The 12,744-nt window shown below is 41.4% G+C and overlaps 1 protein-coding gene and 1 long non-coding RNA gene across 3 annotated transcripts in view; one reads left to right on the top strand and one right to left on the bottom strand.

Moving 5' to 3' along the window:
• Positions 1-12,744, top strand: part of LOC146395032 (uncharacterized) — a 273,628-nt gene that overhangs the window by 141,352 nt on the left and 119,532 nt on the right. The gene's annotated exons all lie outside the window — the stretch shown is intronic.
• LOC146395033 (uncharacterized) lies at positions 7,434-8,961 on the bottom strand. Its single transcript, XR_014834312.1, has 3 exons — positions 8,824-8,961; positions 8,623-8,719; positions 7,434-7,564 (listed from the first exon to the last, which is right to left on the bottom strand). It is a non-coding gene; the product is annotated as an uncharacterized LOC146395033 (long non-coding RNA).

Here is a 12,744-nt window from a genome sequence, read left to right as displayed (position 1 = left end):
GAAATGATGCAAGCTAAATAATTTACAGATCAAATATCTGAGTGTTAAGGAAGAGGTCAGCTGTGTTGCTTTTAGAAGGTCTACTAAGCTTTTAAAGTCCTGCTGTGACATGCTGGGAACATGCTTTTCCATTGATAAGTAATACTGTAGTGTGATAGATGAGGAACAATAGCAAAGTTTGGCCAAATAGCTATTCTTAATATTTGTTTAACAGATAAAGGAGTCAGGTGACATTTTCCATCAGTGTGTTGTGCAATGCTACTAAACTAACAGCTCCTAGATTTAGCATAGAAAATGAGAAATCTGGAGTTCCCTTTGTGACTCAGCAGTTAACGAACCCGACTAGGATCCATGAGGAGGCTGGCCTTGCTCAGTGGGTTAAAGACATGCCATTGCCCTGGGCTGTGGTATAGGTTGCCGACATGACTTGGATCCCGCATTGCTGTGGCTGTGGCATAGGCCAGCAGCTATAGCTCCGATTCAACCCCTAGCTTGGGAACTTTCATATGCTGCTGGTGTGGCCCTAAAAAGTAAAAAGAAATAAAAGAAAGAAGGAAGGAAGAGAGAGAGAAAGAAAGGAAGAAAATGAGATATCCCCAAGGAAACCCTAAGTTGGTAGTTTGAAAAGGACATGCAACATCAACTGGATTCCTTAAATACCTTTTCCTATATTTATGGAATGTGCACATGATTCAGTGGAATGTGCACAGACTTTGAAATCAGATCTGTGTTCAAATCTCAGCTCTAACACTCCCTAGATGTGGGCCTTTGGAGATGTTACTTAATCTTTATAAGCCTGTTTCCTTACTCTCTAAGTGGGGCTAATAATATTTACGTCACAGAGTTGTTGAGAGGATGAAAATAGTTACTTGTATAGAGTGGTTTACACAAAACTTGATGCCTAATGGACACTCAATACATCCATTCATTCAACAAGCATTTGGTGCGCTGCTAGGGGCTGAGAAATGCAAGGATGATTAAGACAGATCGTCTCTGTCCTCACAGAGCTAACATTTTAGTGGGGGAGACAGACCCCCCCCCCAAAAAAAAGTAAAAAGATAAACATAAATAATCACTAATCACTACAAACTCTTAGCCAAATGTTAAAAAGATCCCAAATGCTGAGACTGAGAATATTTGGATTAAGAGTGAAACTCCTTCACGGGTAGGAGAAGGAATGCCTTTCTGAGCAGGTAACCTGAAGCAGAGAGCTAAAGCACAAGAAAGAGCCAGTCATGAAAAGAATAGGAGTAAAGCATTCTAAGCAGAGGGAGTAGCAAATGCAATAGCCCTGAGGCAGGGAATAGCCTGGAGCATTCCAGGAGCTGAACAAGACCAATGGTATGGCCTACAGAGCAAAGAGGTGAACTTCAAGGGAGGAATGAGGCAGGAGTCAGCAAGGATGGGTCATGCAGTATCTTAATAGAGAGGTTAGGTTTCATTCAAAGTACAATTTCATCATTAGTTTTATTTCCTTTCCATTATAATTTCAACCATTCTTTAGCCCCAAGAACCTGTCCATTGTCATCCAATTATGTAGAAATTCCAAGGAATGTGTGCTCCCAAGATGAGGGAATAAGTACGAGGGTGGTGATAAGGTGTATCCCATTGTGAAGTGAAGCCTCTGGAGTCTGCAGTCAGGCTACTGGTCCAGCCTTTGTTTCTCTACCTCACAACATGTCCCACTCCTTCACTTTGCAGACAGAAAGGGAGGTCTGCATAGAACATGGATTTAAGAGAGAGAGATTTAAGTGCTGATTTATTGATAGTCTTCTGTTTTCTAGAAGGGTGTTGAGTACTTTGCTGATTATCTTTAACCTTCACAGCTTCATGTTAAGGTAGTCGTTTTTAGTCAGGTTTCTCATATGAGAAAGATAGGTAAATTGGCTAAGAAAATGACCCATTGGTGCAACTGCTTTGGGGAATACTTTGGTTTTATTTTGTTAAATTGAATTTTCACATACCCTTGCAACCTCAAATTTCCACTTCTTGGTATATGCCCAAAGGAAATTCCTACATGTGAGCCCCAAGTGGCATATATAACAATGTTCAAAGAATTGTTCTTAGCAGCAAAAACTGTAAATAATCCAAATGTCCATACCTAAGGAAATGGATGAATAACATGGTGTGATCACACAGTGGCATATTACACAACAGTGAAATGAAGTGACTTACAACCACCCACAACAATACGGATTTCATTCAGCATAATGCTAAATGACAACAGGTCCCAAATGACCTCTTAGAATATTATGCTCTTTGTATATAGTTCAAAAACAAGCAAAGTTAAATATAGTATTTAAGCATACATATATATGTGATCAAATTTTTTAAAGCAAAGAAATGATAATCATAAAATTCTGGACACTGGTTACCTCTGTATGGGGAATAGGAGATGGGATAATAGAGACACAGACAAATATAGGTAAATAAACTTCAAGTTCTTGAGTAGAACAGTGGCTTCATGGATATTCATGGCATTATAACTGAATGAATAATTGAGTAAATGTAATACAAGTTCACCCTGCTTAGACCAATGATGACCGTTTGAACTAAGATAATAAAGAATCAACTCTACATTTGAAGTTTATTAAAAGAAAAAAAAATTGACTTTATGGTCTTTCTGTTATACTGGGATGCCTGAGGATTAAAGCCAAATATTTGATAACTTATTGGTAGAGGTCTAAGCTACTCAATTGGTAGTTTCATTAAGTGTCTACAGCCACCACTACCCATTCACCCACAACAATGCTACACTATTTTAGATTTTGTCATTTAGTGTATAGATTCGTGGTCTTCAAACTTTTTCGATCATGCGCTTAAGCAGTAGAAAGGTTTTGAACATCCGCTCCTCCTCATATCCATAAGTTTATTGATAAATATGTGCATCTGCTATTATTAATATATCTATGTTTTACTTATATTAAAGTGAAATAAAATATAAATAGAAGTTTGAATAATTAATTTCTTTGCATACTCCGATGGATTATCCTTTGCACCCCATTTTGGGAAGATCTGTAGATGACTAAACAATATTATAAAAATGCTTTACTTTTTGTATTTTAAAGTCTCACCATAAGTTTCCTTATTTGATGTTCATGATATCCGTAAGAGGCAGGATGGCCAGGCAGTGTTATTCCAGGACACCAATGGGGAAGGTGAAGCCCAGAGAATTCTTGGTACTCTCACAACATTACCAAGAGAGTAGCAAAGTTTGGTGTAGGAGCGGGATGGCCCAGCCCCTCTCTTGGGCTCTTCCTACTCTATTTGGGTGCTTCTAGCCTAATACCAACAGCATGTGATTCCTAGAGTCAGATCAACCTGACTTCAAATTCCAGCTCCAGTGCTGAGTTGCTCTGTGTGCTCAGATGGGTTATGCAATCCCTCAAGTCTCAGTTTTCTCATCTATAAAATGGATACAATTTTATCTGTGCTGCAGGGTAGCTATAAGAAATAAAAACAGGGCCAAATCGATTAAAACCTAATAGGATAAAATTGTCAATAAATGTTAGTTTTCCTTACTCCTGCTTTCCTCTCCCATTATATTGATATTGGTGATTGAACAATTTTGGGAAAGCAGAGGAGGAAGCAGTAATGGTAAACAGCATATAAAATACAGTTTTATGTATTTAATTTTAAATGCAGAAAGTCCTATAAACAGTATTAACCTTGTCTCTAAATCTGTCTCATCCTTAGATAGGATTTTTGGCCCCAGGTGGGCAGTGCCAGCACAGTGAAAGCAACACAAGCCAAGATTACTTAAAAACACTGTGGTCCAACACAGACCTTGTGTCTCTGCCACTGTTTTGGTGTCAAATATGATGCCACATTAATTTATTTCATAAATGTACCCACTTACAGAGCTCTAGCTCTTTAAGCTGTAATATGATATTTTTCTTTTTTATTTCTTTCTGAAGGAGAAGCAAATAGGCTTTTTGTATCTAAACAACTAGACTGGCAGGAGAGGGCCTGCTAACCTGGGCACTAGAGAATCATACAACTCATATGAGGCCTTATCTGTGAATAAAATTCCTATAAACAGGATATAATAACACATCTTTATAGAGCTGACCTACTGAATGCCTGCATGTGTTTCTAATTTGCGTGGAATTGTTCTCTCAGGAGATTCCATTCTCCCTTAAAAAACACACATGTACAAACACAAAACTTGATTTAAATGAAACAGACACCTTAAGAATCTTAACAAGTAGAGTTGACCTTTGAACATAATTCTACAAAACTGTATTGTGCTCCCCAAGTGTTTCCAGGAGGCCTCGGACAGATCAGTACGTGACAAGCCCCCTCCTGAACTTCCATGGGCACAAGTACGGAAGCGGACAGATTCCATGAGACCCACGGGCAAGGGTGACTTAGCCAAAATCAAGCGGTGCTGTTTTTCCCACTGTGCCAGGCTGTAATCCAGAGCCCTTCTTTCTCCCTGTAAGCAGCGTCATCTGTTTCCCCTTATTTGATAGCAACAAGGCCTTTTAGTCAGTGACCATGGGAGGCTGCCCTTCTGTGCAAATAGAACATATATGTGAGGTAACATACATGCACACACACAGGGATGTAATTAGACACACATAGCTCTCCATGCATGCATTTGATCTACTCTTCAAGAGTGGGTTCACTGCGATGTCACAGAATTTAGGGAATCAAATAATAGAACAAAATGCATTCAGTTTATTCTGAGAGCAATTTGCCATTTTGCTGAAGACACTTGGCTATCTTCAAAAGGTTTGGGTCATCTTTTGACCTTCATTTCTCATGGTTTTGGCCAAGAGCAGAAGTGCTGCTTATGGGGGCACCACTTGTCCAGAACCTGCAGATCCACAGGGACAAAAACAGATTAGAAGTTGCCAGGGGCTGAGGCAGGAGGGAAAGTAGAGTGACTGCTTCATGGGTACAGGGTTTCTTGTGGGTAAATAAGAACATTCTGGAATTAGGGACTTATCCGGTGGCCTAGAGAATTAAGGGTCCAGCATTATCACTGCTGTGGCATGGGTTTGATCCCCGGTCCAGGAACTTATGCCTGCCCTGGACGGAGGACCAAAAAAGAAAAAAAAAAAATTCTGGTGGTGGTTGTACAACACTGTGAGTTTACCAAAAGACCCTGAATTGTACATTTTAAAATGGTTAAAATGGTAGATTTTATGTTAAGTAAATTTTACCTCAATTGAAAACTCAAAGAGGGAGCAGGAACTAAGAGTGTTAAGCCATGGAACAAATGTTAGAATCCCCAGTGTTAGGAAACAGAGGGATGACTACACCTGGATATTGCTGAGAGGTGTCCCAGAGCCGGGGACAGGGCCTGGGAAGAGGATGGTTAGATTCAAGCGTTAGGGAGAAGCAGGTGAAGGATCTCAGGGTCAGGGCTGGTGAGCCCTGGGGATGGGCATCTAGAAGTCACCCATTCACCCTTCCATGGCCACTGCTCCCTGCCGACCTGTCCTTTCTTGGCTGGCTTTTCTGACTTTGGATTATGTTCTGGCAACTAAAAGCAGAGAGTGCCCCCTAAAATGCATAGGTCTGATGTTCCAAAGCACAACCTCTGCTCTTCTTTGCTTGGGACAGAATCTAGCCTAGAGGGGCCCCCCGTGTTATAGCACAAACCTGCATACAGCAGCCCTGGGGTCAGGGAGGCCGACTTTCCTCTTTCTGTGGCCAGAACTCCACCCATGTTGACATGATGTGCATTTCTCCCTGACGAGTGGGCCCAGTGTCATTTGTTTCTGTGTTCAATTCAAGAGGAAACCAGTTTATTTCTAAGGTAAATCAAATTGTGTTTTTTATTTGGGAAATGAGAAAGTTGGGGCTGAGTAGACGCCTATAGACTGTTTTTTGTTTTTGTTTTTTTAAAGCAGCTTTCTTACAAAACATTAATGTTAGGCCTGAATTTGGAAGTGTCATGTAAAAGGGTTGGTTTTTTTTGGTTTTGTTTTTTTTTTTTTATTTTGCTCATAAGGCAGGACCAAAATGGTTTCCTCTGGCATAAACTCTTTTGTCTTTGAAAATACCAGTAATGAACGCTATGAATTTCTGTATTGGAAAATCTGAATCACCCTGGGATCCACATGAGTTCCTTGATGAAAATGTGAAATTAATTTTGTACTAAATAAAACTTGAAAATGGTTTCAATTACAGGGGAGAAAAAAAAAAAACGTGAAATGAAGACAGTAATTCCACTGTATCATATTCTTGTTTCATTATTCTGAATTTTTTTTTAAATCATCATTTCTAGATACTGTTCCATTTCATAAAGACACTGAGATTGTGAATGTTGGAGGTTGCAGTGATACTTAATATACTTTTTAACCTCTCACCTTATAAAGAAAGTCTCTGACTGCTTTGGAGTAGGGGAAATGGCGGGAAGAAGCAAATATTTATGGAGCATCCATTGTATGCCAAGATCTGGGCCAGGAATAGCTACGCTTCTCTCATTTAATACCATGTAATACTCTGATTCAGTACTCATGGCTGTCTGAGATAAGTATGATATTGCTGTTTTAGATAGAAAAATGAAAGCTCAGAGAGACCATATAAGAGATGACAAAATGACACAGTTTGTAACTGGGCAGAATGGGTATTTCTCTCCTACTCTGAAGCCCATTTTTCTTTGCAACCCCATAACCTATTATTGAGGAAATCCAGACAATACCCTGGCCCAGCCCATGGAGGAGGCCTTCTCCAGACCTTCCCCATCTTCTGCCTGGGCTCATTCACCAACACTTTAAATTTGGCCTGAGTTTCCAATCTGAGTCATCATCCTTGTCCCCACAGTGAGCTGGGCTTTCCCGAGAGGGTCCCCATGACACCTCAGAAACTGTGGTCTGGGTATAGAAGTGAACAAAACACAGTTCTACTCTCTGAGAGCTTTATTTGAATGGTGAGCTTCCCAGTATTTGAACCCAGTGTCTTCACCTTAAAATGGCAATAATGGCACTTGATCTTAAGGGCTATTGATTAAAGTAGTATCAAGTGTCTAGAATCAAAATACATTAATTCTCTTCCCACTACCACCTCCAGTTTTGGGGAGAAACAGATGAGAAACTTTCTTAGAAACATTAAAAGATAAGATGGAGTTGGAGGGCAGACAGCCGTTGGGGTTTTCTTCCACCAGATACTACCATTATCTTGGTGAATTCCCACAACTGAATACACACATGTGTGCACACCCACTCATCTTTTTAAACCAAAATATGAGTGCAATATAATTTCTAACCATTGGAGTATTTGAAAGACGGCTCTGTGGTGGAATCTCATGATGGCAGGATGAGGTCTGCGTAGAAATGGCTTCACTGCCACGCTCTGAATGTGATGCCACTTGGCGTCATGGTCTCTACTACTCTGTCAAAAAATGCGTCCAGGAGTTCCCTGATGGCTCAGTGGGTTGAGGATCCAGTGTTGTCACTGCTGTAGTTCAAGTTGCTTCTATGGTATGGGTTCAATTCCTGCCCTGGGGACTTCTGCATGCTGAAGGTGTGGCAAGAAAAAAAAAAATCCAAATCCAAATCCAAAATGGAGCAGGAAACAGAAAAATTTTTCCTCATTCTAACATTTAACTCTGCAAGTAGAAGGAAGGACAAGAGAAAAATAACATCTTAAATTGGATTTCTAGGATGTGTTGGGCACTGTGCTAGGTGCTTTCTTGTGACCTTATTTCAAGTTTGGTAGGAAGAACACAGATTGAATCTTCCCATTTTGCTGGTAAGGAAATCGAGTTTCTGTTGGCTATGGGCTTTGTCTTTTTAGGTGTGTCTGCTTATGAATGTTATTGTAGGTTGAGGAGAGTAAAACATAAAAGAGATCAAAGGAAACTTGTACATTTTGAGACTGAAGGCAGATATTGGGGTAAGGCAAAGGAAACCCTTAGAATACTTAAGTGGAATATAATTTGACATTGTGGCTGAGGAACACCTACTGTTTATGAGTAAGCACCACAGCCCAAAGAATGTGTCCCTTAAGCCAGTCCCTGGTTCTGACCACTGCTTGTTGATTGTGTAACATGGTCACTTCCCTGTATAGCAGGCTCATTACTTTGCAACTTGGAAAATGCTGGGGAGCTGTAGTAACGATCCAAGCCCATTTAGGTTTGGCAAATCAACAAGGTTTTCAAGCCCGTTGAAAACAAATCCAAACAAAATGCAAGGGGCTTGACAATGATCAACAGGATTTGGAAATTGAGGAAAGATTGTTAAATAGACTCTTTTCATCACAAGCCCCTGGTATCCTGGATTCCAGTTGTCTTTAGCTGACTTATGTTAAAGACAATGATGGAACATCTTTCTGCCACTCTAGACTTACCTGCAAAGTGGTTTTCAAATACGTTCTTCGGAATCCTAGGGTTCCTTAAAGGATCCCCATGGGGATCCCCTTGGGGAAAGGGTATCGTTATTCTGGAGGGGCTCTAGGCTATCTCCCCCTCATGCACCTCTTCCCTCCACTCACCCCGCCATCCCTTCAATCAAAAAGTCTGCTTTTATTGGTTTTAGATATTGACCTTCCCCATTTGGTCTAGTTTAGAAAAGCTACCTTGCAGCTAAGAACAACTTTAAAATCAAGGCTTCGGGAATGGTAGCTATTGGAATCTAATACAAAAAGCTCTCCTCGGAGGATACTTACCTTAAGGTTAATGACTTGGAGAGATTCACCTGGGGGCATATGGGCCAGAATTTAGGGAAATACGTTTCACTTTCCAAAGTCATGTCAGCTTCCAGGACTCAAAAAGAACAAAACCATTGTGAATACGAAACATAGCAGAAAAAGAACAAAGAGTGGCAACACCACCAGTGAGATCAGACTCCCTTCAGCCCACAGACTTACTGATTGGAGTTTTCTGATGAGGCAGACAGACTCGTGGAAGGCTGCCAGGAAATTCTGGACATCAAATTGCTTTTGCTAAGCCAGCCCAGCGGTGTAGTAAAGAGCTAAGGAGTCCCAGGAGAAGGGTGGGAAAGGCTTGGTTTCTGTTTCTCTACCCCTGATGTGGGCCTTTTTCGATTAGGAAGTGGAGTGTGAAGGAAGTTATCGGGGATGAAATCAACTCAGCAAGAAACCTTTTTAGACCAAAGCCCAAGGAAAACTAATAAAACCAGTTGGGCTGCCTCATGCTCGTCATATGTTGTGCGTGTAGGTCAGCTCGCTTTACAGCAAAGACAGACACCCCCAGAACAAAACATTTGGTTCTATGAAAGGATTTCCAAGCCCCCAAAGGATGGTCTAGTTCCTTCAAGGGGCATCTGCTCCACGAAACTCTAGTACAAGCAAATATCTGACATACTCTTTGGAAATTAATGATTAAAGTCAAATGTTGACCATTGTACGGATTAGGGATTATATTTGACTGGGAGAAACAAAGATCCCCCCAAAGCACAGCTGTAAGCAAATCGCTGGTTCAATTTTCCTTAGAACAAGAAGTCTGGAGGAAGCTCCGGGATATCAGCATCCAGGTCCTCAGCCTCTTGGCTTCTTCACTGCAGACAGATGGTGGCTACCATCTTCCCTGGCATCTTCTCCAAGTCCTAGGCAGGATGAAAGGGGCAGACAACGGGTGAATCTGTAGGAAACCGCTGTGTCTAAGCTCTTCCTCCTCCTTCTACTTGCATGCCCACATTTTAAGGAACTTTATTCAACATCTTCAGCTTATATAATTTAACTAGAATGTGTCACATGCTGTTCTGTCTGCAAAGGAACCTTGGAAATACAAGCCCTTCTAGCTGGGCCTGTTGTTGTCCCCAACAAAACTGGGGCTCATGTCTAAAGAAAGGGAGAATGTACATCATTCTGACAAGTAGCAGTGTCTGCTGCACTGATCAGAAGTGTCCCTCCTCCTGACTCCTCAGGGCACATCCAGAGCACCTCAGGGCCTGCTCTGCTCCACCTTCTCAAGTACGTCACCCCGTGGTATTTGCGTGGGATTGGTTCTAGGAAGCCCACAGATACGGAAACCTGCAGATGCTCAAGTCTCCTATATAAAATGGCACAGTATTTTACATAGAGAACAAACAGACATCCTCTCATCTACTTTATGTCATCTCTAGATTACTTAGAATAGCTAATCAACATAAATGCTATGCAAACAGTTGCCAGCATGCAGAAGATTCAGGTTTTGTTTTTTGGAACTTTCTGGATTTTTTTCCCCCTGAATATTTTCGATCCATGTGGTTGCTTGAAACTGTGGATGTGGAACCCATGGATTCAACTGTATTTAGTTCTCTTTCTTTTTCTTTTTATATTGGGTTCTGCTTTTCTTCATGACCATAGGTTCCTCACTGGATTAGCACAGCATACTTAAGCAGCAGGCACATCCCTTCTCTGGCTAACGATGTTTGCAAGTGAGCTGAGTCATGTCTCTGTGTGGGGGGAATGTTGAGTCCAGTCCTTTGCAGATGAGACTGCTGGTGACAGGCTTGGGAGAAGTGATTGGTGACTACAGGGCTTCCTTTCAGGTTTGCTGTCATGAATGAGGCCGAAGGTTCCCCAGTGCCGAGTTTACACAATTTGTTCAAGTGTAAGCCGTTGTTCCACCAACGCAGCTGAGAAATGACGCATCCCTGGCCTAAATTGTGCTAGAAATGCTCTTATTTAATGTCTTATGAATTCTCTGGCTTAATCCCTACAGCAGATGTTTTAAACTTCGTATCTCTAACTCCAAGCTCTGACTGTACTTCAGTCCCCTCCTCAACAGAAGATAATTTCAACTCTTACTTTGCTAAAAAAACAAAACAAGACCAAAAAACCCCATGACGTTATTTGATATGAGTTGTGTCCTTTGTACCTCAAAGATCAATGCATTTTCATTCCTCCTCTTTGTTTCATTTGATTCTGAGGAATCTAGTCTTTTCTTGGCTCCAGTGCTGGACTCTGCCACGGCTCTTTCCTCCATCCCTCTCTCCTCCTCCAGTGCTTTGCTTTACACCTCGCCCATGCATTTTCATTCCCTTCGTCTTAGCTAGCACCTTCTTATTTGTACAAACAATCGTGGCTACTCTGGTCTAGACAAAGCCCCCTCTGTCCTGCTCTTCCTGTAGCTTCTCCTTTTCTCCCCTCCCCTTCCAGCATGTTGGCTGCGCCCCTCTCTTGGGGGCCCGGCCCCGGTCTCTTATTGGATGGCCCTCCCCTCTCCATGTTCAGGTGGTTTCCTCTCTCTCTGGGTTCAGGGTCCACTCTCCTTCACACTTACCAGTGGGTAAGTGCTCAGGAAAAAGCAAACAAACAAAAAAGGAAACTGAAGATTAATAACTGCTCTAGATTAGGAAATTACTGGTGATTTTTTTAAATCAATCTCTTTATTCTATGTACTTCCTAATTTTTTTACATCAAGCATAATTTTAATTAGAAAAATAGCTTAAATTTGGACAAATGTCTATCTACTTAGAAAAGCAAGTAGATAAAAGCAAGAGAGGAAGAACAGAAGTCAAGAGAAGTGGACTCAAGTGTTATTCTTTCATAATTTACTAAATGTTGCTAAATGGGTTTCCCCTACCTTAACACCCATAAAATGGCACCCATACTGCCTACCCTCCAATCTTCCCAGGGCTTTTGTGAGGATTAAATAAATTGATAGATGGTAAAAACCATTCTTCTTAAATTATCTACAGTATGCACCAGTTTGTTCCTTTTCTTTTTCTTTAAAGAATATGTTAACCGAAGTTCCTAATTATTTAGATTTTCTTAGTTTTTACCGAATATCCTTTGTCTGTTCCAACATACCTTCCAGGACACCACATTACATTTAATCGTGGTGTCTCCTTGGCTCCTCTTGGTTATGAGAGCTCTTCATACTTGCCTTGTTTTTAGTGACCTTGACAGTTTTGGAGAATATTGGTCAAATATTTCATAAAATGCCCCACTAGCAAAATTCATCTGATATTTTTCTTATAACAAGACTGGGGTCATGGGCTATTGGGAGGAAGGCCATAGAGTATTCTCTGTGCCGTTCCTGTCACCTCGTATCGGGTGTATAAGCCGTCAACGTGATTTATGACTGTTGATGCTGACCTTGCTCACCCGGCTCGATTATTTGTTTCTTTCTTATTCTTGTTCCATTTTATACCTGGTTCTATTGCACACAACTAGGTCATGGTTCATGCCACATCCAATCCATATGCAAGCACAACCAGATGAGGCCACAGGTCATAGGCTTGGTGGGTGCAGCCACCTCAAGTGCCAGAGAGTTTCTAAATGCTTACTCTCAACTTGCCTGTTTATCTCCTCCCAGACCAGCAAAAGTCTGCAGACTGCCCTGGGTCCATGACCACATTTTGAGTAGCATTGCACTAACACATACAGCCCAGGAGGCTTCAGTAAATAACCTGAAATCAAACTGAGTATGATTTAGATTTGAGTTGCAATCTTGAAATCCTCACAGTGAGAATGGGAGGGATCTTGGTGAGAATTCTTTCCATTCCGTTATCCTGCAGATGTGGAACGTGAGTCTCAGGAGTTTGGCTCCACATGGGAAGATGGTAGCAGCCAACACTAAGCCTGGGCTCGGGTCCCTAACCAAGGCTTTTCCCACCATCTGACTCTGACTGGCGTCATTTCAGGTCCCACCACAAGGAAGAGCAGGGAAGGAAACAGAGGTGAAGAGGGTAAGGGGCTTAGCTCTACAGCAAAGCTAAATTTTTCTCTGACTTTCTGACCTCCTGCTCCCCTGTTAAAACTTAAATGAGCAGCTGAGAAAACCAAAACACTTGAGAAGAAATAGAGGTGCTTGCTTGGGTATAATTGGTATTCTGATCG

The sequence above is a fragment of the Sus scrofa genome, chromosome 18 (assembly GCF_054392235.1).
Source record: "Sus scrofa isolate SSC_HxYL_T2T_F1_AM1 chromosome 18, Sscrofa_HxYL_maternal_Yorkshire_Landrace_v2.0, whole genome shotgun sequence".
Lineage (NCBI taxonomy): Eukaryota > Metazoa > Chordata > Mammalia > Artiodactyla > Suidae > Sus > Sus scrofa.
The sequence above is the reverse complement of the archived record's forward strand: the minus strand, read 5'-3'. Positions and strand labels throughout refer to the sequence as shown.